We start from the raw sequence: 24,369 nt of genomic DNA on the forward strand, positions 1-24,369 counted from the left end.
CGTCTGCAGGAGGTTTGCTGGAACGCGATCCTGAGGTGAAATTTCTTTAAGAGGTTTTAAAAACGTTCTACACTGTGGGGTACGGCTGCGAGTGATGTCAGCAGGATCCGCATGCTGGATAAGGTGACTGGTTTTGTTAATACATGACTCACGCATTTCAAACAATGTTTTTCAAGAAAGTTGCTAGCTAATGGTAGCCGGTTAGCTAGCACATAAGTAAGCCTAAAATTATTAACGTAACTGGCTTAGAAAACTCTGTTTCTGTCAAGGCACAGTGAAGAAACATTTACTGAAGGCTTTCATTTATGTTTTTTATATGTAATGCAGAACAGCATTTGTGAGACGACATCAACTCATCATCCGAGTGGACAAGAACACCAACAGAGGAAGTCAAGCCGGCGAAGCCGCAAAAACAATGAAAATTGTCATGACTTTTTATTTTAAATAAAAGTTATGTGATAATAAACATTAAGTGTTGGCTTAATTATAGTGTTTTAACGATGTTTTGAAATAAGTTGTTTTAAAATAAAAATAACAATATTCTGTATGTTTATGGTATTTACCCTATAACAAGAGGTGAACAAAGCACCACTTTAGTTTACAGCCCGCAAATATGAGAGTTACCTGGTACATACACAGAACAATCGGGGAATAAGCCCCACTTTAGTTTACAGCCCGCAAATATGTGAGTTACCTGGTACATACACCGAACAATCGGGGAATAAGCCCCACTTCAATTTACAGCCCGCAAATATAAGAGTTACCTGGTAACTCCTGTATACATATACAGATCAAAGAGGTACAAGTTGCTATTATTTTTATTGTGTGTTATATTTTATTTGCCCACGTGGCTTGTAGACATCAACTGTAGGCTATACAAAACACTTCATCAGGTAAGTAGCAAATATGAAAAAAAAAAAACATATTACACATAGACCATATTACCCATAGACGTAAGTCATACATACCACGTAATATTACAATCAGGGTTTAAATTGGGCCGGGGCCGTCCGGGGCTAAGCCCCGGCACATAGGCTGAAGGTCGCGCTCTGCTCTTGCCAGTGTATCCGCTGCGCTTGTGTGTGTACTCGCTGCGCTGGTGTGTGTGCACTGACGCGAAGGGAATAATGCGTTTTCATTCATTATGGGGCATATTCACCAACGCAAGTTCAACGATTTGCGCGAGCAGATTAGATACAAAGTCAATGCAAAGACGCAATCAGGTTGCAACTATCAGACGCGTCCTCGCACGGGCGATGAAAATGACGCGAATTGGGCGCCGCTATTGCCGCGAAAACACGCGCTTTTCACTTTAAATGCGTCTTCGCGCAAGTTATGCAACTCCAGCGAATAAACTCAGAACTTCAAGAACGCGCAACGCGCTCTCACGCAGGATCATTTGACGAGAGAGAGAGAGAGAGAGAGAGAGAGAGACAGGTAAGAATGGTGCCCACGTCGAGAAAACTTCATAGAAGACTAGAAACGTGTAAAGGATTAAAGTATGCCACTCATCTAATTACATTATGTTAACTGGATAACACTGGATATAACTATTGTATAGTTTAATAAAATAATGTATTTTGATTACACAAATCAAACCTAACTATATGATTGTTTTTGCTGCTGACCAGCATAGGGAATCTCTATGGCTAATTTATAAGACATGTTGATGATACAGTACTGTGTGTTGTACCTTTTCTTGTTAATTGAGTCTTTTGGGGCATCTTATGCCTAGAGTTATTCGAGGTTGATTCTTTTAACTTCCTTTAAAGTTTGATCAGTTGTGCATAATGACATGTGCAACAAATGGATATAGGGTGTCAAACTCATAGATTTGCATCATTTAAAATTCAGATGCTCTTTTTAAAATATTTTGGGTCAACCTCTGGCACAGCTTCAAAGCTGAAACTTATCAAATCCTATCAGAGGTCCAGAATGTCATTGAAACACACCAGTGGCTTTGCTATCATCAGTATTAAACATGTTACCCCTTGAAGTACCCCTCCCCGCAGAGCCCCCCCACATAACAAATCCCAATTTAACCCCTGATTACAATATGTACCCTGTAGTTATGAAATACTTAGAGAATAATTTTCCATATATTCTTACCCCCTTATTACCCCAAACTTAAAATATTATTCCCTTATAACTACAAGTACGTACTGTAGAGGTACTCTGTTGTTACAAATAGGTACGCTGTAAATTCGGTTTAATTACGCGGTACTTTGCGGGTCGTAAAATAAAGTGTTACCGAAAAATCTGTTACGTCAGACATTTTATTCCGCGGTAACGGAATATACCGTCATACCGCCCAGCCCTACAGGCAATGAACCTTGATCGGCTCCAAAGTTTGGCCCAGATTATCCTGTAATGTGAGACGTTTAAAAATCTAAACTTACACCTTCCGATATGCTCTCAAGCAAATCGGGGCCGCCCCGATCTTATCAAACATGTTTGATATTTAGGATTTTTAAATCCGCATAATTACATCAGTACTTTCACAATAATCATACTGAATTTAACACTAGACACTACACTGCAAGATAGAATAGAATAGAATAGAATAGAATAAAAACTTTCCTGTCATTATAAAAATATAATGAAATTTGTTTAGAAGCTCTCAAAGACAAGCAGCCTCAAAAAAATAAACAAAAAAAATAGAATCCACATAGTATATAGCTACAAAATAATATTACTGCAGAGTAGTATATATACAGTGGAATTAAATAATGCAAACAACAGTGCAAAATAAAGTTTAACCAAGCATCAGTCATTTAGCAGCAATGCTTATAAACCTACAATATTATTCCTGTTAGGAAGAAACAGGAAAACAGAGCATTAATAGAAATAGCCTACATCACTTAATAGTAACTCTTAAATGTGCAAAAAAATTGTGATGTATAGGCTAGCCAATTATATTTAAAATGTTTTTAAATGTATTTAAATCTGCGGGTGCGAATTCTGTTTGCGTCTGCCTATATACTCCTGCTGCTATTTAAGTTGTCACGTTATTGTTTGTAACTGTTCTGAATCATTTTTTTATATATATAAATTTGTTATTCATAAGTTGATAACCTGCTGTTTCAAACATTAAGTAAAAAAGTAATCCAGACAACCCTGTTTATGACTGTCACTGTTAATAATTTTGTGATTGAATCTCCATTACGGTGGTTTTTGATGCGCGCGGGGGGGGGGGGGGCTAGATATTCGAAGATATTCGGATACATTGCATGATATTCGAAATCCGTTCGAATTTGATTTTTCTCAAAAGTGACAGCCCTAGTGTAAACAGAGCCTAAAACTGTTACTGCAATCACACAACTGGTGGCCAATACACAACATGACAACAAACATCAGTTGAGGGCTGCAACTCCACTTTTTAATTGACAATATCCTAGCCAGACCACTGTTGTCAGTGATATAAGTATTTGAAATGAAAATTATTTCTTAATGTCTAGTGATATATGAGGGCCATTTTAGATAAATTGATATACATTTCTTACATATTGTTACTTTAAACACTCTCTTCCGGCACACACCAACATATGCACACATTACATATCCATAACATCCTATCAGTACAGTTATTGCGAGTAAGGTGTGGAAACTGATTTGGTATGAACAATGAGGTGTGAAAATCTTATTTAACATATTAAATGCACAAAGCTAAGCTTAGGATGATGATTGAGTAATAATTTGCTTATGAGTAGCCTTAAATTGGCGTTCAATATCTTTTGCATATCAGCATTTTTATTATACAACACATACTTGCCTGTTGTGTTGAGTCATTGTATTCATCAAATTAAAATTAACTAACGTTTAACTTAACGTACTGAAGATGTTGTCACGATGTCGGTCGTAGCAACCTCTTTTGGTGTTTCACTTTGATGGTTGTGGTGATGTCATATGCTAACGTAAGCGTGACCTTGGACAACGTCATATTACATATGAGAGCAGCTGGGTTGGCTCCAGCTGAAGTAAACATCTCCACCTGAATGAGGGAGTTTGGGCTTTTAGGGAGGAGTGGGGAATGCCACTGTAAAGGATATGGTGCTGGATTTACAACACAATACAAAATGATTGACAAAATGTTACTGTGTTATCTCGGTTAACTTGTTTTTATAATTGTTGGAAGACAAAATAGAAATTGTCATTAAAATTGCACAGCTCCAGCTACACACTGTCAATTCCATGGCATAGATGTTGGAGAAGACAAACAGGATTTATGTGAGAGGGTTAACATGTAGCTTACCTCTGCATATGACACACTTGAATGTATCTCTGACAGAGGTGATTTGTGCCTCTGTTAGAGCCACAGTTGACACCCTGTCCCTGACATATTGTCCCAGGTCCCGCAATGCTTTTGAAATTGCTGGCAGCTCATCTGCTGCCAGCACCAGCTCTTCAATTTTCTCTTTTGTTTCCTCTTCATGGAAACTTGGAAATAGGGAAAAGTAAAGTAAAAGTTCATTATAACAATTCACCCTTAAAATTTATTAGTGACAGGTAGATAAGGTACAAACTGAAAAAGCACTATGAGCAGAGGAAAGGAAACACAAGGAACAAGTAACTTGGACAAATGAACCAGCACAGGACTACAAACATAAGGAGGCTAAATAGAGGAACAAACTAATGAGGGTAACGAGAAGGACAGGTTGGAAAAATTATCATCAGATAAGATTGGAGGGGCTAGACAATAGACAGGAGAGCACATGGCACCAGGGAAACACATGACAAGCCATGTGCTCACAATAAAGGTGCGTTCGACATCGGCTGCATGTAACTGACCGGCGAGATTAGCCGCATGCAGGCGGGGAGGAGCTGAAAACGGAGACGTGAAGTCGGACATGCTGTGGTTCCCGTAGTTTGCTGCATTTACGTCAGGCTTGGCTGATCACATTGCATTTGCTTGCTTTATCGCATTTAACATGATTTGTAAGATGTAAACAACATATAAAGTGAATTATACTGTTTTGAATGTCCGTGTATGAGCATGGGTGGAACTGAGGAGGCTTACGGCATATATTATTTAAAAACTAATGTAGTGGGGTCTACGGTTTTTATCCATTTAATTTTGATGAACATGACACAATATAACATTGCGACTACATGAAAAGAGCTTTAACTGTTATAAAAATACAGATTTGTGAGCATTTGTGGAACTGAGGGTGTGAAAATAAACACGAAACACACATGATTGTTGTCATGCGATGAATCCGACCAATCGTGAAACAGCTGTGTTGTCATTACAGCCCGTGCAGCTCCTCATCGCGAACTGCGCTGGCTGACTCAGGCAGCTGATCTCGAATCACTCTCACGGTTCTTTAAAACCATATGACACAGTCACGTGCCTTCATCGCCAGCTCAATTCGGACAAAATTACTAACCAACATGCACTGCTTCAAGTCAGCCACCGATCTGTCTGCGCAGCGCCGCATGAAGCACATGACAACCCAGACACTGTGACACCTTGTCTCTCAAATTTTTAATTTAACTCTTTCCCCGCCATTGACGAGATATCTCGTCAATTAAGAGAAAACGCTTCCCCGCCAATGACGAGTTTTTCCGTCTTTCCGCAATACCGCTATTATCCACTAGGTGACTTTTTAAACCCGGAAGTATTGCCCTATGGCAAGCTGCTGCATGTCCGTGTCTGTTTTAAAATTTAAATAAATCTTGCATGAGGGTTAGACTTGAGTTGTTGCTAGACTGTGCACACATCTACAGTATGCATTCAAACACTGCCTGCATAACACATTCTTAAAACATATCATGATCGTTGCCTCATAAACAAGAGCTGAGGAGAGAAATCGCATAGGTTTCAAATAGAAAGCTGCTAGCAAATGTAAATACTTAAAAAGAAATCATAATAAACTTATAATCATAATCTTCATTCCTTTATAACCTTTTCTCCTGAGGTGACGTGAATTCATCGCATGATTCATCGCATGACAACAATCATGTGTGTTTCGTGTTTATTTTCACGCCCTCAGTTCCACGAATGCTCACAAATCTGTATTTTTATAACAGTTAAAGCTCTTTTCATGTAGTCGCAATGTTATATTGTGTCATGTTCATCAAAATTAAATGGATAAAAACCGTAGACCCCACTACATTAGTTTTTAAATAATATATGCCGTAAGCCTCCTCAGTTCCACCCATGCTCATACACGGACATTCAAAACAGTATAATTCACTTTATATGTTGTTTACATCTTACAAATCATGTTAAATGCGATAAAGCAAGCAAATGCAATGTGATCAGCCATGCCTGACGTAAATGCAGCAAACTACGGGAACCACAGCATGTCCGACTTCACGTCTCCGTTTTCAGCTCCTCCCCGCCTGCATGCGGCTAATCTCGCCGGTCAGTTACATGCAGCCGATGTCGAACGCACCTTTATTGTGAGCACATGGCTTGTCATGTGTTTCCCTGGTGCCATGTGCTCTCCTGTCTATTGTCTAGCCCCTCCAATCTTATCTGATGATAATTTTTCCAACCTGTCCTTCTCGTTACCCTCATTAGTTTGTTCCTCTATTTAGCCTCCTTATGTTTGTAGTCCTGTGCTGGTTCATTTGTCCAAGTTACTTGTTCCTTTGTCCAAGTTACTTGTTCCTTGTGTTTCCTTTCCTCTGCTCATAGTGCTTTTTCAGTTTGTACCTTATCTACCTGTCACTAATAAATTTTAAGGGTGAATTGTTATAATGAACTTTTACTTTACTTTTCCCTATTTCCAAGTTTCCATGAAGAGGAAACAAAAGAGAAAATTGAAGAGCTGGTGCTGGCAGCAGATGAGCTGCCAGCAATTTCAAAAGCATTGCGGGACCTGGGACAATATGTCAGGGACAGGATGTCAACTGTGGCTCTAACAGAGGCACAAATCACCTCTGTCAGAGATACATTCAAGTGTGTCATATGCAGAGGTAAGCTACATGTTAACCCTCTCACATAATCCTGTTTGTCTTCTCCAACATCTATGCCATGGAATTGACAGTGTGTAGCTGGAGCTGTGCAATTTTAATGACAATTTCTATTTTGTCTTCCAACAATTATAAAAACAAGTTAACCGAGATAACACAGTAACATTTTGTCAATCATTTTGTATTGTGTTGTAAATCCAGCACCATATCCTTTACAGTGGCATTCCCCACTCCTCCCTAAAAGCCCAAACTCCCTCATTCAGGTGGAGATGTTTACTTCAGCTGGAGCCAACCCAGCTGCTCTCATATGTAATATGACGTTGTCCAAGGTCACGCTTACGTTAGCATATGACATCACCACAACCATCAAAGTGAAACACCAAAAGAGGTCGCTATGACCGACATCGTGACAACGTCTTCAGTACGTTAAGTTAAATGTTAGTTAATTTTAATTTGATGAATACAATGACTCAACACAACAGGCAAGTATGTGTTGTATAATAAAAATGCTGATATGCAAAAGATATTGAACGCCAATTTAAGGCTACTCATAAGCAAATTATTACTCAATCATCATCCTAAGCTTAGCTTTGTGCATTTAATGTTAAATAAGATTTTCACACCTCATTGTTCATACCAAATCAGTTTCCACACCTTACTCGCAATAACTGTACTGATAGGATGTTATGGATATGTAATGTGTGCATATGTTGGTGTGTGCCGGAAGAGAGTGTTTAAAGGAACAATATGTAAGAAATGTATATCAATTTATCATAAAATGGCCCTCATATATCACTAGACATTAAGAAATCATTTTCATTTTAAATACTTATATCACTGACAACAGTGGTCTGGCTAGGATATTGTCAATTAAAAAGTGGAGTTGCAGCCCTCAACTGATGTTTGTTGTCATGTTGTGTATTGGCCACCAGTTGTGTGATTGCAGTAACAGTTTTAGTCACAAGTTTTGTGATTGCAATACCAGTTTTGGCCACAATCCTACATACTGTTCCTTTAAGTAAAGTTACGTTAAACGCACACGGTCTCCTGTCTGTTTCGAAACAATAATATAAGAACAAAGTTAATTGTGTTTCAAAGCCAGGTTTGATAAAACTTTAATTTTGTGTTTTCTGTATAAGGACAGCACAGTGATCACATTTTTCTTCTATTATGAATCTTGCAGATGCCATGAGAAACCCCATTGCGACCTCATGCTGCCGCAGCATGATTGGATGCAAACTCTGCATTCAACAATGGCTGCTGACTGAATCCAGCTGCCCTAAATGTAGGGACGACAGTTTTGAATGGGTTCATTTTGAGCTGACGGGGATGGAAGATGTTATTAACATTTTAAGGGACACAGTTCGGGATTAAGTTTTTTTTAAATGATATTTTTTAGGTTTCAGTTTTGTTCATGCTTGTTTAGAAATTAATTACCTGTTTTAAGTGTTACGTGTTTAAATGTTCATCTATTTGTATGTATTTCTACCAGTTTGGGAGTGGGGTGGGAAATGGGAATGAAAAGTACTGGATTGAGTTTGTTCATGTTTATTTTGTTTGTTGTATTTGTGTTCATTGTTAAAATGTGACTTAACCCAAAAAGTGTTTGTGTCTATTATTGGTCCTTGTGGAATTTTTTTTTGTGCTTATTATAGATGGCAGCAAGCTTTTAATGGTATACCTCTCTGTATGTTGCATTGGTATATAATATAGCTGCTAAATAACATTACAGATTCATTATTTTGCACTCCTAGCATAAATTTAGAAATTAATGTCACTGCAAACCAGTTTAATCATAAACAGTGGTCAAATATCTAAATTGGAGTCTTAAACCTTTCTTGTGATGCTCATTTTGTCCAGATCAAGTAAAGAGTGATGTTTTGATGAGCAGTGCATTTTGAACAACAATAATCCGGGATCACCAGTGATCCCTGACACTCATACTGATTTTAAAAAAGATTGGTGAACATTTTATTATCTTTAACTGTAGTAAAGCAGATGTAAAACACTACAAGGGGAATGTGTTGCTCTCAGGAGGAGGCTGTATTGGCACAATGACATCCTGGCTCTGGCTAAATCTACAACTGTCCACTGCAGAGGCTATAACCACAACCTGGAGGAGGAACAAGTATAAATGTATAAAAGTATAATATAACCTTAACATTAAAACATTTACAGTAGATTTTAGTCTTCACTCACCCACTATGCTTGTAAATCATTTCAGTGCATATATACAAGTGAAAGAGTTGCAATGCAGAGCTCTGCTTCACTGTACCGTTGTACATTATGATTGTATTGTATTGTACATTGTATTTAAAGAGATCAAGTTGACATCATCAAATTCCACAAAAGTAGTGCCACAATTTAAAGATGTGACTTACCATAAACCATGATGTAAGTATCTGAAAGTAATAACAAGGCCCTTTTATGGTGCCGGATGAAGGAGTGGTGTGCTGCTTTGTCCTGCTAGTCCAGCATTTATTTGAAGAGAGAGTGATGGCAGGTGACTGGGGCCAGTCTTAGTCTTTAAACCCTGCACACAGTGCACAAGCTCACATCCTCCAGGTATTGGGGGAACTCCGGGAGGCTGTGACACGAGTACCAGGGAGAAAAACTAAATGATTTAACTTCACTTTTATTTTACTTTACACAAGTACCAAGAGTACAGAGCATTGCCTCTTCCCGGGTGGTTTTTCAAACAGAATTAACCCCCCCCCCCAAAAAAAGCACTAAAAGATCTGAAAGTCCCAGAGCTAGAGATCATTTTTGACTGAGTAAGGCTAGGTTTCACACACACAAGTGTGTCTCCATAACTAATTAGAACTTTACTAACATAATAAGTATATTGGACTGTAGAAAAATGCAAATAAAAATAAAAAGTATACCACTTTTTAGATTTGTTTTGGAAGAGTTTTGTTTTGGCACCGAAGGGGTAACAGTAGATGGTGGATGCTGAGAGTTTTTAGCAGCTATAGTGCCATAGAAAGAGCAGCTGGAAGGCAGGTGAAGTTCTGCACACCCTTCAAACTCAGTGATTAGCTTCTGTTGGTACAGTAGCAGTGCTTGCCTTGTCTTTGATATAAACACAAGTCAAAAGGTCAAAGACTTGTTGCCTGTTTTCGCCACAGAAAAGAGAGTCGGTGCACAGAAGAGGGTAGAGTGACCTCTGCTGGTTGAGCTTCCACATAGCAAGAAGGGCTATACGTTACAAAACTAAAATGTGAATTGAATAATAGAAACGTATTAATAAATAGGCTACATGCTATCCTTAGCTACATATAAAATTAGTTCACTTGTCTTATTCTGAAGTTACAGGTCACCAATGGTCTTACGAATGTTTAATTCTCCCTAACAGTGCGCAAGTTGCTGACATAGTTAATGCACTATTTTACTGTAATCTTTGTCTGTCATGACTATGACTGATTATTTTCCACATGCCCAGCACGGTTCTGTGACAATAAGGTTTACAATACTTTACAATAAGGTTGTATTTGTTTAGAAAAGTTAATGCATTAGCTAACATGAACTATCAAATAACAATACTTCTACAGCATTTATGAATCTTAGTTCATGTTAATTTCAGCATTTACTAATACATTTATAAAATCAAGCGTTGTAACTGTTAACACTATTTATTGCATGAACTTAATAACTGTATTGACATTAACTAACATTAACAAGAATTAATACTTGCTGCAAAGCTATATTGTTAATTATTTTTCATATTAATGCATTTACTAATGTTTAATACGAGCTTGTTGTATTACCAAATCATCTGATTAATTCAATAAATAAATACATATAATAATAATAAATAAGACTAGGTTACATAATCTGCCATTATTGTATGTAAATGTGAAAGCATATGGTGTAAAAATTATATTGCAAATTTAGATGGAATATTGACTGTAACTTTAAAAAGATTCAACCTTTATGTGATAGGCTATGCATATGTTATTTTTAATGAATAAGCAGACAAGTAGTCTAAAACCAACCATGTGACTTCCCATAGTAGAGGATATACGATGTGCTTTGAGATTAGTGAAGCATTCGATTCAACTACATTTTTGTACTGTAGAAGATGAATGTAATTTAATAGTCACATACTCCACTGTCCTACAAGTGGATTTATTGGTTTCTATTAACCCAAATTTAGCAAAATGTGCATCGTACGTGAAAGAAATCTATATAAAATGTTATAATAAGAAGATATTAAATAATATCATTTATATTTCAAGAACACAAGACTTTAATGGTATAATAAGATACAATAATAAATATTATACATTTATTTCAAGAACACATCACTTTACAGTTCACACAAACGTTTAATGGTATTTTACAAAACCAATTAAAAAAAAATCAATATTTACATTAGTCTATCCCCACTAGTAGATTCACAAGACAGGGTTTTTTTTGTGTAAACAAAACCCACAAATAACTCTCTTGTCTCATATATCTCCTGCTCTTCTCTAAAATATAAAAGGGAAGGGAGTCGACATTTCTTCTTCATTCCTTTCACCCTCATAAAACATGGTGTTTATAAACAAGTCCCACATTGTTATAGACAACAGGGCATCATCCTTTAGATCTTTTCCAGCTCATCTTCACAGCAAGTGGTCTCCTTTACCCACTCACAGGTCAGCTGAATGTTTCTCATCACCGCTGAGTCCTGTGTCCTATATAAGAATTCCAATAATAATATAATTAATAATGATGTGCTGCTCATAAACAAATTCATGAAACAGGAAAGGTTAATACACACATTAGCAAGTTAAACAAGTCAATCAGTACATAAACATTCCCTCTACATACATCTACTTCTGGTGTCTGGATGATCTCCATGACATCTGACTCAGGTGGAGTGAATTCATGTTATATGCATATGTTACTTTCTGGGTGAGTAGTTGTGGGACTTGACTGTAAGAAGAGACAAACATTAGAATGTTTTTAGGCATGCATTGCTTTATTTATATATATTGTCTGCATACTGGAAATGCAAAGAATGGAGGTTTTATCATAAGTATAGTTATTAATATCACACTTTATCAGAGGAAATGTCTAAATTAACTGAGCACCGCCACTTCATGATTATTGGTGTGTCAGACTGGCAAAAGGTAGCAATCGAAAATCTTAATCGTTCATTTTTTATGTTTTCTCACAGTCATAACATAGAGTGCATAGAAAAAACAAAACAATATTAGCAAATGCTGTGTTTAGTACACAGAGACAGGTGTACAGCAAATAAAAGACCACTTACCATCAACATAAATACCCCACAATCAATTCCTCCTAGCTGTAGAGGGCCACCCTGTTAATTATAGACAATAAAATTTTGATATACAATTAATACAGTATATAGCTGTCACATCTAGTGATTGTGGAAGTTAAGTCTTTCTGTTTGTTTGTAGTTTTGTTAAAAACGTGCACTTAGTTTACTTAACTGACCCTCAGTGGGTTATTTGTGACAACTGTGTACTTTGTTCTTTCTTAATACTCCACTAAAGATATTTAAACAAGTTTACAAGCAAGAAGTTAAAAAGCTGTACCTCAACATCAGGACAGACATCTTCCAATGTCAAGGGGAAATAAAGGTGGGGATGCTGATGCTGGGGATGAAGGTGGTGTTGCAGCCAATGGAAGGTTGTCCAGAGGCTGGATTTTTACACATTTTAAAATGTTGATGTACAGTAACAGCATTGAAAGTGTGGGATCGTCTGCACTTGAGACCATGCTTGATGATAAAATCTAAAACATAGAAAGAATAAATTAGCATCATTGTCTTGTTTACATGTTTTGTACAGTGCATTGAATATAAACAGCTTTTGTGATGAATCACCTTGCTCAAGAGTACAACATAAAGAGTATTTATATACATGTTTTTAACTTGTCATAAGTAATGTAACGCAGAAAAACTATTATAACAACTGAAAAAAGTGGTTTAAATTCAGACATCCCAAAGGTTTCACAAAACAAGAAAATATTAAATGAACAATATGTTTTTAGTTTTAAATGCAAGAAAGAAATTACTATGACATGCACAAACAGAAAGCTTCAACAAACATGATGTTTATCACACACAGTATAATTAAAACATTTAATTCACACACACATTCCTTTTTGTTGAACTGCATGATTTCAGAGCTCGCGTAAATGGTTATTTACAGTAGGCACAGTGACATATACTGCAGAAGATTCTGTCCTCGCAAAAGTATTGTCTGATGCATCTGTGCAGGTTAAACAAATATTTAAATACAAAAAATTAAAACTACAATAAAAACACTACGTACCACTTGTGGTGGACGGGAGAATGTTAGCACATTAGCTATCGAGTGTTTAACGCGAAACTCAACATACTCCCGAAAATCACGTTGAGACAGCGATAATTGTAAGATTAAGATTTTGTATACATATTAAAGCTCAGTTTATCTTTAAATTACCGTTTTCTTACTGTCCAATACTCGAGACAGTATGATACTTGAGACTGATACTTCTAAAGAATGCGGTGAAATATTAAGTAAAATAAACTATAATAGTTGTAATGATAGAATACTAATAGACTCAAACGCTGTTATGAAGGTCTTTAAATCTTTGCATTTTAACAAAGCAACGGGACCAGATGGAATGTCATGTTTCCTTTTAAAGACATTTGCTGAGGAGCTCAAACCAGTCTGGCATAGTCTCTTCCAGCTCTCACTTGATTTGCATAAAATACCAGTGCTCTGGTAAAAATCGATTATAATTCCAATTCCTAAAAATTCTTCTCCTCAGGATAATAATGACTATAGGCCAGTGGCCTTGGCGTCTAATGTCATGAAATCAATGGAAAAGGTTATTATAAGAGAGCTGAGAAGACAACCCAGATAGCACACGTACGTCTCAGATACGTATCTGCGAGGTAATCACTCAGATTTCCATTCCGTCTGGAAAACGTATTATAAAGGTCGTTTGCCCATATGAATTACGTATCTGAGACATACGAGCCCAGCCGTTTTGAAGACGCTTTTAAGATCTTTTCAAGACACTTGATATTTAGAATGATGGTTAGCAGATGTTTCTAAGATATTTCCAAGATGTTTCTTAGATCTTTAAAAGATCTTTATAAGAGCTTTAATCAAGCTCTTTCTAAGATGTTTCTGAGAGCTTTAAAAAGACGATTAAAAGATCATTAAAAATAAATTGCTCTAAACTACATCTTCTACACAGTTATACACATTATTACAATATATCATTGACAACAATTAAAACAGTATTTTCAATAAAACAGGCAGTTGATTGCGTAAAATTTATTAAAATTAGACAAAGGAAAACATTCATAAGATGCATATTTACACGAGTGTATGCAAAAAAAGCAACGTTTTTCTATAACATACAAAGAAACACAATATCTTTAAATTAATCAAATGCTTCCTCGGGCAAAGAACATCTTTTCCCGATTTTCCGCGTCTCCTTCAGTGGTAGACGGACGGATTCTTCATCTGCAGCAGCTGCATTCTAAAAGAAACCATTACAAAAATAAGGAAAAATGAATTTTACAAACTATGTCATATGTTTTCTTTGTTTCGTCAATATAACTCTGATTAGAATGTCAAACAAAGATAAAATCATCCGTATTAATCGTCAATATCGTGTATATTATTAATATGAGCGTCTTTGCGTTAAATTCGTGCTACACCACACCATGCACTTATATCGACGTCGCAATGCAAAAGGGCAAGAAAGAAACCTGTCCTGGTCTGGCGATTTAAGGGGACATTTGTTTAAGGTATGTAGTAATAATACATTTTAATAATGCTGGGTGTGGGATCAGTTAACTAGAAATTTCGTTGATAATTAGCAATGTATGTACAGTAGCTAGTTCACGTTAGATATTTTATTCACGTGTCTGTGGTTATTTTAGGTTTTTGATAGTTAATTTCACTGATAGTTTGAGCCCGTGTAAATTTCTTAAAAAGCTGTAATTATTATTTTATTTAACATTATTATGTTTGCTGTCAAGACTGACATTTATTTATATATATTTATTGACGTTGATATGTAAACTTAACCTACTCAGTTGTACTTGACTAATGCAATAATGACAGGTCCACCTGTTTAAGTATATTGTAAAACATTTGAACATAACAACATTTGGACATAACATACACACATTGTTTCCGCCTGCATCAATTTAGTTGTATAGCTGCATTGCTGGTTAACACCTCTGGGCAGATTCTCCATGTTCTTCTTTTATGTGTAGCTGCTCACCTTAAACAGATACAGTACATTGAAGTAATGTTTAAAACAAATTAAGCCCTATAATATTGTTCATGTTTACAATAATTGGTAAAAAGTTTGACGGATAAAATGGTTCTTACCATTCTCTATATAAGCCCCTCTGTTAACTTTTGTTCAAGCCTGTCTAGATCTTTTATCAGTCTAGAAAGATGTTGGAGAAAAGACATCATCCTCTTCTATAATCTCCATCTGTAATTGGACTAACAACTGGACCAGTGAATGCAGGTGACTCCAAGATTGTCTCGCTTACAGCTGCAATATCAAAAAAATAATTGAATTGAGGCTTTTTATATACATTTAGTATTTTTTATTAAAATTCATAATGAGCATATGTATACATTGATTTAAAACAGTACTCAAGACTGTAGATTTACTGTGAGGTTTTGAATGTTGGACAGATTATCAGACCTGCATCTGCCTCAGACATGTTGATGTTTAGCTAATGACAATTTTAAATACATTTTTTTTTTTTTTTTTTTAGGCAACTTACTCTCCATTCGACCTTGCAGGTCACACCATGGTCTCAAGAGGGAAAATGAGTGCTCTATGGATTGAACAGAAAAAGGTAGTATTAAACAGTGTTATGTTGTATTTAAATGCCATGAACAATGCGTTTATGTTTTCTTCCTAATTATGTCAACAAATGCTCTCTTACCTTGCATGGTACTTTAGGTGAATCAAAACTCCAACCATCTGTATGAGGGTCTGGATGGATAAAGGATGCCCACTGGAGCTGGAAATGATGGATCAGGTCATTTTCATTTGTCACATTTACAAAGAAGCACACTCTAAGGATTGCGTTACCCTGTCTGTGGCAAATACACTAGACAAAAGTATTGGGAGGCCTCATTCTAATAAACATGTTTATTTATTCCAGTATGTCCAATCAAAACAAATAAAAAATGCTATACCATATAATACCACTACAAAGAATTTTGATTTTTGTTGCAACAGTTTTGTAAGTGCCTTTTTCTGTTCCGAAATGACTACAGCTTCTTGTACAAGTCATTGATAGGTTTAGGTGATGAGTTTTTGGCTAAAAACCTTTGAGTCATATCAAAGGTGTTAGCTGAGTTAAGGTCTATTCAGACCAGTCAAAGTTCTTCCACACCAGACTGAATCACTAATTTTCTGTTTGAACCTTACTTTGTTTGTAGGGTCATTCTTAAGTTGGTATTGAAAAGGGCCCTGCAAAAACTCTTGCTATAAATTTAGCATCAAACGGTTTTTCTAGAATATCATATGCTGTAGCATTAAGATTTGTGCTCATGGAAATAAGTAAAGTATTTAAACCTGTTTATTAGAAGGAGGTGTCGCAATAGTCATGTCTATATAGTTTATGTTTAACAAGCCAAAATAACTAGGGCTGCTTCTTTTTAAGAACTTTTGGGTATTTTTAAATCAGCCAGAGGAATAACAGTCCTTAAATGTGTAATGTACTGCCATAATTTTGTAATGATCAAACGTGAGGTCAGATTCTTGTTAACCTACTGTGTTCTTTCTTGATGGTTAGCCGAGTGTCCCAGGACAGAAAATCTGTTTCGTATGGATCAGAGTCAGACATTAACATCTAATATGTAATATCTAGTGATATGTTTTCTTAGATAATGCTGTGAACAAATGCTCTTTTACCTTGAATATTAGGTGGATCCACACTTGAACCATCTGTATGATGATCTGCACCCACTGGATCTGTAAATGGTGGTGCAGGTAAGTTTCACAAGTAAACAAACTCAAATCCTATTCAGACCATTCATGATTCCAGCAATAACCAAGTTTTTTCGTAACAATAAGACTGCATTTACAATGCAAATCTTAATGCACAGATCATATTTTTTTGACTATATTCATTTTTTGTTCTGATCTTTTTATATTTACATAAGACACTAATCATCGTGTTACAATAATTTGCAAAACTACAGTTAATATGAGTGTCATGATTTGCACTTGAGTTTTGTATCGACTTAAGCCAGGGTCACTGCCAATTTAGGCATGTTTTAATTATGACACTTAAACAATTGTATATGTACTTCGATAAAGGTTTTTGCAATCATGGAAACATAAGTGAATCGCAGACAGCATTCTTCTTTACGAATGTAAAATGGCTGGAGTAGTGATGTCACTAGCTAAATTAATTTTCATTTGACCTCCCCCACAGAAAGACACAGCACATCATTATATCGTTGGCTCCGCCCACTGGTGTTCAGTCTAAAGTAGTAGTTGTTGACAATCATAAAGTTGTAATAACAGTAAGATTGTGATGTCAGACAAACATTGTGCTGTTGCTGGCTGTGGGAAATTAGTGTCTTTGTAAGGGTCGCAAATAATTTAAAAATATTTATGTTTCTAAATATGCCCCCCTACCATGAACTAAACTGGACTGTTGCAGAGACCAAGTGTAGTAGGGTACACTACTATGCAGGTGACATTCTTTTGTTTATTGAAGCTATGACAAATAATTTGTCTGTTTAGTTAATGTTTTATACAGTGTAACTGTACCTAAACATTGTTCCTTGAGGTCCTCTGCTATTTACATTTTGTATGTCTTCCTTATTTAACACACCTTATTCAAATCATCAGCTCATTAGTAGAGATCTTCATGAACTGAACTGAGGCTGTGTCCAAATGTTCACACTTGTTGTCTTTGCACTAGACTACTTACATTACGTTTTTTTTTTTGTATTTGGCCTAAGTATTCTAGTGGGCGTGAAGATCCCAAGCGTGCATGTAGAATTATTCATCCGATGGGACACACTTAGCATGGGTAAAAATTTCAATCCAGGTAGTGCCAGCAATTTGCACCAAAACGTATTTGTGTTTTATTTACTACTTTTAATTTATATTTAACATTTTTAAGTTTTTCTGTAAATAAAATGAACACTCTGAAATGAACATTTGCTTATATCAAACTTTTAGATGCAGAATTCTTGGTCCTGTAAAAAAGCTCTTTGTTTTGAGTATGTAGCTTTATTAAAGTGTATTATTTATTCAGTAGTCCCTAAATAAACGACACAATGTTGCAGATGTTTCACAAAATGCATAACAATAATGCAGTGAACACCATAGAAATGTTAACATACAATTAAAAGTCTCATGCTTTACATCCAGAACATGATGCACGATAGGATGCACAAAGTGATATTTGGACGCAGCCTCAGTCTGTCAAATCAAAGAGACATACAGAATGCACAGAGCAGTGGGACTCCATGAACAGAGTTGAGAACCACTGCTGTAACTCATTATGCTTACCTGACTCATGCAGAATTCTGGCCTGGTGTTTGGTCCCCCCTTTCTCTGGCTTGTGTCTCCATCATCATTACACTCTTGTCAGTGTAATAGTATCGTCGTCTGCGTACCAGGACTTTTTTACTCAGCTGTCCCTTCTCCTTCAAGCTATATTTTTGTTAAGCTGCACCAAGTTGGAATACATAATTATTAACGTTTAATGATTTTGATGTATGAAATATGTAACAAAAGCAAAAAATGTATAGACATTCTATTAAGAAATTACCTTTTTGTTGTTTGTTTACTGACCTTTCAACCATATTGCATTTATAATTGATCATCATACCTTTGGTCTACTGTTAACAGGCTACTGTAGAAAACAAAGTCAAACAAAAAAGAGAGAAAAAATTATAAATGCTGAATGTGTCTCATCTTAAATACATTGTTTTTGTTTTTGTTTCATTGAATTTGGATGTTTTGATGATTTAAGGAAAATTTACGTAGCATATATATTGATGTTTTAAATCAGAGTTTGTTAATGACACTTAATCATTAACAAACACTTAAAAAGCTTTATTACAATACTAATTGATAATATTCATGTAATAATCTTGTTTTGTAACACCCTAAATCACTGAGCGCACAAAAGCTACCCCTGTTACAAGCATGAGTGGTTGACTTCAGGCACACATGCGCAGACATTGAAGTACCGCGAGAGTGATTCAAAAGCCCACGAAACAGTGTAATCACGCGGTACTGTGATGTCATACTGGTTAAGGCTAAGCCACGTGAAGCCGGACACAAGGGCTACACTAATCTTTGGGCTGGAGTAGCCTGTGGCTTTTAAGGCTTTGTGTCTCATCGCGTTAAACGATCGCAGAACGATTTATTTCTCTTTTTCACCTCGATCTTTGGCCTCGTGTGATTTACCAAAACCAACATGTGAAGTTACAACGCTGACGAAGGAGTTTCATCAGTAGAGGTAAGTAACCAACATGTTATGCATGTAGTGGATCTAAAGATTGATTGTCGTATATGATCATTCTTTTTTTGGTTTGTTTGTTTGTAACGTTTATCAATGCAAGCCAAAATCGAGCTGCAAATCCTGAAGGCAAGGCACGTTGAACATGTAACCGTTTTCTCAGCGGTGGTGGGGTAAACATTTGCTAAGTTAGCCTAGACCAGCCCCTGTTTAACTTAAAGTTACTTGAGTTATAAAATGTATCAATCTTCCCGTCCGACTTGCTTGGAGTAAGTTAACGTTATGTAAACGACCGGTATTCACAAGAAGCCTTAAAGTTTTATAGCGAAGTGGTTTGATAATTAAGTTAATTTATTTTATCAGTTGTATTAGCTATAAAGTTATTTATATCTGTGAATTAATTCGTATTTTTATCAGTTTCTAACAACACATACATGACAAAAGGCTAGCGTAACGTTAATAATAACGTACGTTAAGTTACTTACCAACACGAACAAACTGAGTCTGACAGACAAATTAACTTAAAGCCAACAATAAAAAAAAAAAACATATTATAAATTAACATAAACGTTATGTTTACGAATTATATTATTTACATGTTAATAATGATGTTAAATGCGAAGAAAATGTTGAAGTGTGCCTGAGGAAAAACGGTCATATCATGAAAATGGCGCTCACGTGACGTACGAATGGCCTCGCGACCACTGTCTATGCTCGCGCTTGCGCGACAGAAGGGTTAACTTCCTGCTCCAACCTGCAACCATTTGAATGCAGGGATAATAACAAATAACCAAAGTTTAATCATATTGCTGGATTTTTTTATAATGCTTAATAAATGATGCGTGTAAATTTACACATATTTATTACGTCACTGACATTGTTTTTTATTGCGTTTATTTCTTTTATATTGATTGAAAATGAAAACCTTATTTAATTTACCTAAAATTTGTTTGTGTTTAACACTGATTTATGTTGTTTTTCTGTTTAATATTAGTGTGTCCTGGAAAACGTGTGCTCGGAAACATGCAGAATACAGTATTTACAGAGCCGACCTTGAGGCACCCACTGATGGATAATCTGTTTACCTAAAAACAGGTAATGTATAAACATTGCAAATATAATGAATTCACAAGTATATAATTTCACAAATATTAAATATTATTAACAATTATTATTAATAATGTACATATTAAATTATATTATACATGTTCAGTTGTTCTGTTAAGTTATTTGAAGGATATGCATGGTAGATCAATTAGATTATCTTTCTCACTAGCTATAAGCAGCATGCTATAGAAATGTTCCACTTAAAGGTGTAGCAAAGGATTTTCTCAAATTTTAGAAAAGAAACGCCGTCTCCGCTTTTTAAAAAAAATGCAATTGCGCAACACTCCAGATTGACAACTAGGAGGACCAATAGTCTTGATGATCCACCCGGAAAACCTAAATTCTCCGCAATACCTTTAATGTTTAATGCTCTTTTACCTTGATTGTTAGGGTGGTGTTCATACAAAGCAACTTATTGCTCATCTGCTTGAGAGAAAGTTACTGCTGGGGCTCTCCTGCTAAGGTTGTCTTAATTCTAAAAAGAAATTAAGTCATTTAGGCTTAGGTCATAGCAAGTTTTGAATGAATGACTTCACAATCTGTTTTAATAATGTTTATTTACAATGTATTTTATTCCACTTACCTGAATCGTGCAGAGGCTTGATGTTTAGTCCACCGGTTGTCTTCTCCAACCTCTGAGTGAAGCCACCACGAGTGGTCGTGTTAACCAATTTTTTTAATTTTAGTGCACAGTGAGTGTGTCTACATAGTCTAAACGCTTAATAAACTGATAACGTGTAAGGTCATTTAAATGCATAAAATGGTTTTCTTTTATAGGGTAAAGCCCATAAATGGCAAAAACTGATTGGCACAGGTAGTTTTTTTGCTCTTAAACCAGATTTTAAAGTCTTTTTTGCCGTTTCGTATGTGCGTATGTCTCCACCTGTGATAGATAAACTTCACAAATAAAAGTAAATTAAAACGCTTGAAACATGTTAATGTAATAAGCTGATTTTTATAATATCATAATAAGATAATTGTCCTCTTATTATGTGCATGTAAACATACTCAATGTCTTTGTTTATCCTTTGTCTCAAGTCACACTGAGTGTGAGAAGTCATTTGTCCAGTGCTGTCGGGAAATCTAATGATAACTGCAATTCCTTCAGTCTAACATGATGGTTGAATTACACACAGATAAACTCCCACTTTATAGACCACAAGATTTGAGTTCAGGCAGATTAAGATAGTTGATTGAGTTTAGTTGTTATTGTTTGGCTGCTGGCTCATATTATTATTGATTTTGACAATTTTCTTACAGCCCTTGTCTGTCAAAATAATGCAACCTCTGGTTGTAAAGCACATTTTAAACTGATCTTCTTCATTCTGTCACTAGCCCACCACAATCCATGTTTACCAGCTGTGAAAGTGCAGGCCAAAAATCTTCCTTCACCTGTGGGCCTCTACCCACATGTAGATAAGGTAATGAATTATTTGATTACTGTCGCTGTTTCTGTCACTGGGGCAAAATAACTGCCCTAGAGAACATGAAGAATAGCCAAAACTGTGGTATTGCGCTAGCCCTAAAAATTTGAGAATCTTGATGTTTCTAACACATGGTACAACCGCTTAGTAGGCATGGGCCAGTATAAGATTCTGGCGGTATGATTACCTTTAGCAAAAATACCACGGTTTCACAGTGTTGCGGTATTCCCATTGCTACACTAAATTTTTTTATTTTTAAATGGCAGGTAAAAATAAAGCCTTTAAATTATATTATATATAATATTTTCGAAATGTATATTACATGTAAACATCAAATCAATCACATGACTTAATGAATTTTGTATAAATACAGTTCATACCTTGGAGACGGTTTCACAGACCATTTTAGTGGTTTTGTAACCTTGACTGTTTAAAACCACGTTGTACCTTAAAACTGGTAACCAGCCCATGCCTACCGCGTAGTATCTATTATTAAGGTGGTTGACAGGTCTGTTTGCATGTTATTGCATTGGTAACAATTTATTGTTTATAGTCCAATATTGATTGTGAGAATTATTTAAATTTCCTTAAAAATGTTCTAACATCTTTTCCTTTCTTTTCTTAATGCAGCATTTCAGGAGAAACCTGCCTGTGATCTGCTAAGATGCACAGATTCAACTCTGGCCCATTGTCATCCCAACACCTCATCTGCCATCAGTTTCGTTTAGTGTCGGTCTATTGCAAAAGGTCTTATAAACTTTAAATGAGACTTTGTGTTAAGCAGGGGTTTCCAAACTTTTCATTCCACAACATATTAAGCCCAGGATACACAGCAGGATTTTTGCAATCCAATAAGACCTTATCACACTGTGTGACAAGGATTGTTTAAACTTCAGCAGTAGACTGTCGATGAAGACACCTATTGCATCTGAAGCTGCGACATCTGTCATCAACATGCGCTAGTGGTAAACAAATACAGGTATGCAGGTCGTAGAAGCAAACACATTGTTGATGTGCGATGATCATGCTGAACTTCTTACACTGTCATAAAACTATCGTAGGTGTCTTTGGTCCCAGGACTGGGAAAACAGACGTCTTTAAACCTCTCACACTGTATGAGATAGGACCACCAATTAAGAGCCACGATCACAGAAATCTCCACGAATGTTTCACGATTGGTAATCTTTCATCTGGGACAGCCAAAAATCGTGCCGTGTATTATGGGCTTTAGACAGGTGCAATCTTATAGTATATCAAAACCATTGCTAATAATTAATTGGACAAACCATTACTACAATGCAACACTCACTATCTTACGGTGCGACCCACAAGTGGGTCTTCACCCACAGTTTAAAAACCCTGAGTATGAGAAAGAGTATGTTGTATTGTAATTAAAGTCACATCTAAGTGTTATGGAACAGTTTGTCATTATATTCACAGTATTACATGGTTCTTTCAGCAGTTAATATGTTACAGTGCTCTTAAAGTGTCCTGATCAGCTTTGGGTCTTGTGAAGTAATGTAATGAGAACGTGATCAATAGCTTTGCAGTATTTTGTTACACTGTGGCTGTAATCATATTAACACATAGGTTAAACATTTTATTCAAATTTGGTAAACAAACTAGTCAATATAATTCATGCTGTGATGCTGGATTAAACCTGGTCAAATTATTGTGTATTGTGTTTTCAATTTTTTTATGAGGTTTCTTCATCTATATAAACATTCTCAATATCACCTTTGGTTTGCTCAGAGTTTGTTCAGATGATTTTTAAAACTAAATGTTGTGATAATGCAAGGTGTGTTACACAATTTCAATGGATGGCGTGGGGTCAAAAACTATCAAAAGTTTCAACCTTAGATATATAACTGTTGACAAACACACTTAATGTGAGTCACACCCAGTAATTATAATAAGCAGGAATTGCAGTAAGCAGGGTCACCTTAAGATAATCAGTTTGTTGGCAATTGTTTTATTTAATTAAATGTATAACTTTTTTCATTTCAGACTGATAAAACAGTCAGAGGGGCAGTGGCTGTTGGCAATGATGTTCTTGTGTGTTTTGTATTTGTTAATATTTTGTAGTCAGAAAGAGTATGAGATCACCTTTTCTTGTGCATGGTGCTTTATCTACGGTAAGTGCCTTTTTAACGTTTTGGATTAAACGCAAAATGTCTACATTGTTTTTTATTATACGTGATATGGGCTTTTATTAATTATATTTAATTATATTTTTTGCTTCAAAATTAATGCCAACCCTTAAAAACATGTTGACTATATTTTTAAAACAATTAAACAAGACATTTATTTAAAAAATGAAATGAGTTGGAGGTCTTTGCTGATTCGTCTGCGTTTGATCGGATTCAAGACCAAACGGAGATGCATTGCAGGCAGGTAGGATTTAGAATTTTTTAAGATCTTAAATACGTCTTG

General features: G+C 35.8%; 4 long non-coding RNA genes across 8 annotated transcripts; 2 read left to right on the forward strand and 2 right to left on the reverse strand.

Moving 5' to 3' along the window:
- Positions 1–11,195: 11,195 nt before the first annotated feature.
- LOC135718466 (uncharacterized) lies at positions 11,196–12,348 on the reverse strand. 2 transcript variants are annotated; one of them, XR_012337716.1, is made up of 3 exons: positions 12,182–12,348; positions 11,737–11,841; positions 11,196–11,600 (listed from the first exon to the last, which is right to left on the reverse strand). It is a non-coding gene; the product is annotated as an uncharacterized lncRNA (long non-coding RNA). The 2 variants fall into 2 exon arrangements; XR_010520824.2 differs by having other exon boundaries at positions 11,737–12,348.
- A 1,848-nt stretch (positions 12,349–14,196) lies between these two features.
- On the reverse strand, positions 14,197–18,563 carry LOC135718201 (uncharacterized). 2 transcript variants are annotated; one of them, XR_010520670.1, is made up of 8 exons: positions 18,448–18,563; positions 16,831–16,890; positions 16,690–16,734; positions 15,854–15,931; positions 15,689–15,742; positions 15,279–15,450; positions 15,071–15,168; positions 14,197–14,415 (listed from the first exon to the last, which is right to left on the reverse strand). It is a non-coding gene; the product is annotated as an uncharacterized lncRNA (long non-coding RNA). The 2 variants fall into 2 exon arrangements; XR_010520669.1 differs by having other exon boundaries at positions 15,067–15,168.
- LOC135718202 (uncharacterized) lies at positions 14,624–18,560 on the forward strand. Of its 3 annotated transcripts, none has more exons than XR_012337717.1 (6): positions 14,624–14,686; positions 15,318–15,423; positions 15,680–15,763; positions 15,871–15,949; positions 16,843–16,908; positions 18,461–18,560. It is a non-coding gene; the product is annotated as an uncharacterized lncRNA (long non-coding RNA). The 3 variants fall into 3 exon arrangements; XR_010520671.2 differs by lacking the exon at positions 14,624–14,686 and adding an exon at positions 17,588–17,620 and having other exon boundaries at positions 15,289–15,423; positions 18,461–18,556; XR_010520672.2 differs by lacking the exons at positions 14,624–14,686; positions 18,461–18,560 and adding an exon at positions 17,357–17,547 and having other exon boundaries at positions 15,289–15,423.
- Positions 18,564–19,257: 694 nt separating the features above from the next.
- On the forward strand, positions 19,258–23,623 carry LOC135718200 (uncharacterized). The gene is made up of 4 exons (XR_010520668.2): positions 19,258–19,405; positions 20,400–20,500; positions 21,848–21,933; positions 22,567–23,623. It is a non-coding gene; the product is annotated as an uncharacterized lncRNA (long non-coding RNA).
- The last annotated feature ends 746 nt before the right edge of the window (positions 23,624–24,369 follow it).

This window comes from Paramisgurnus dabryanus, chromosome 10 (assembly GCF_030506205.2).
Source record: "Paramisgurnus dabryanus chromosome 10, PD_genome_1.1, whole genome shotgun sequence".
NCBI lineage: Eukaryota > Metazoa > Chordata > Actinopteri > Cypriniformes > Cobitidae > Paramisgurnus > Paramisgurnus dabryanus.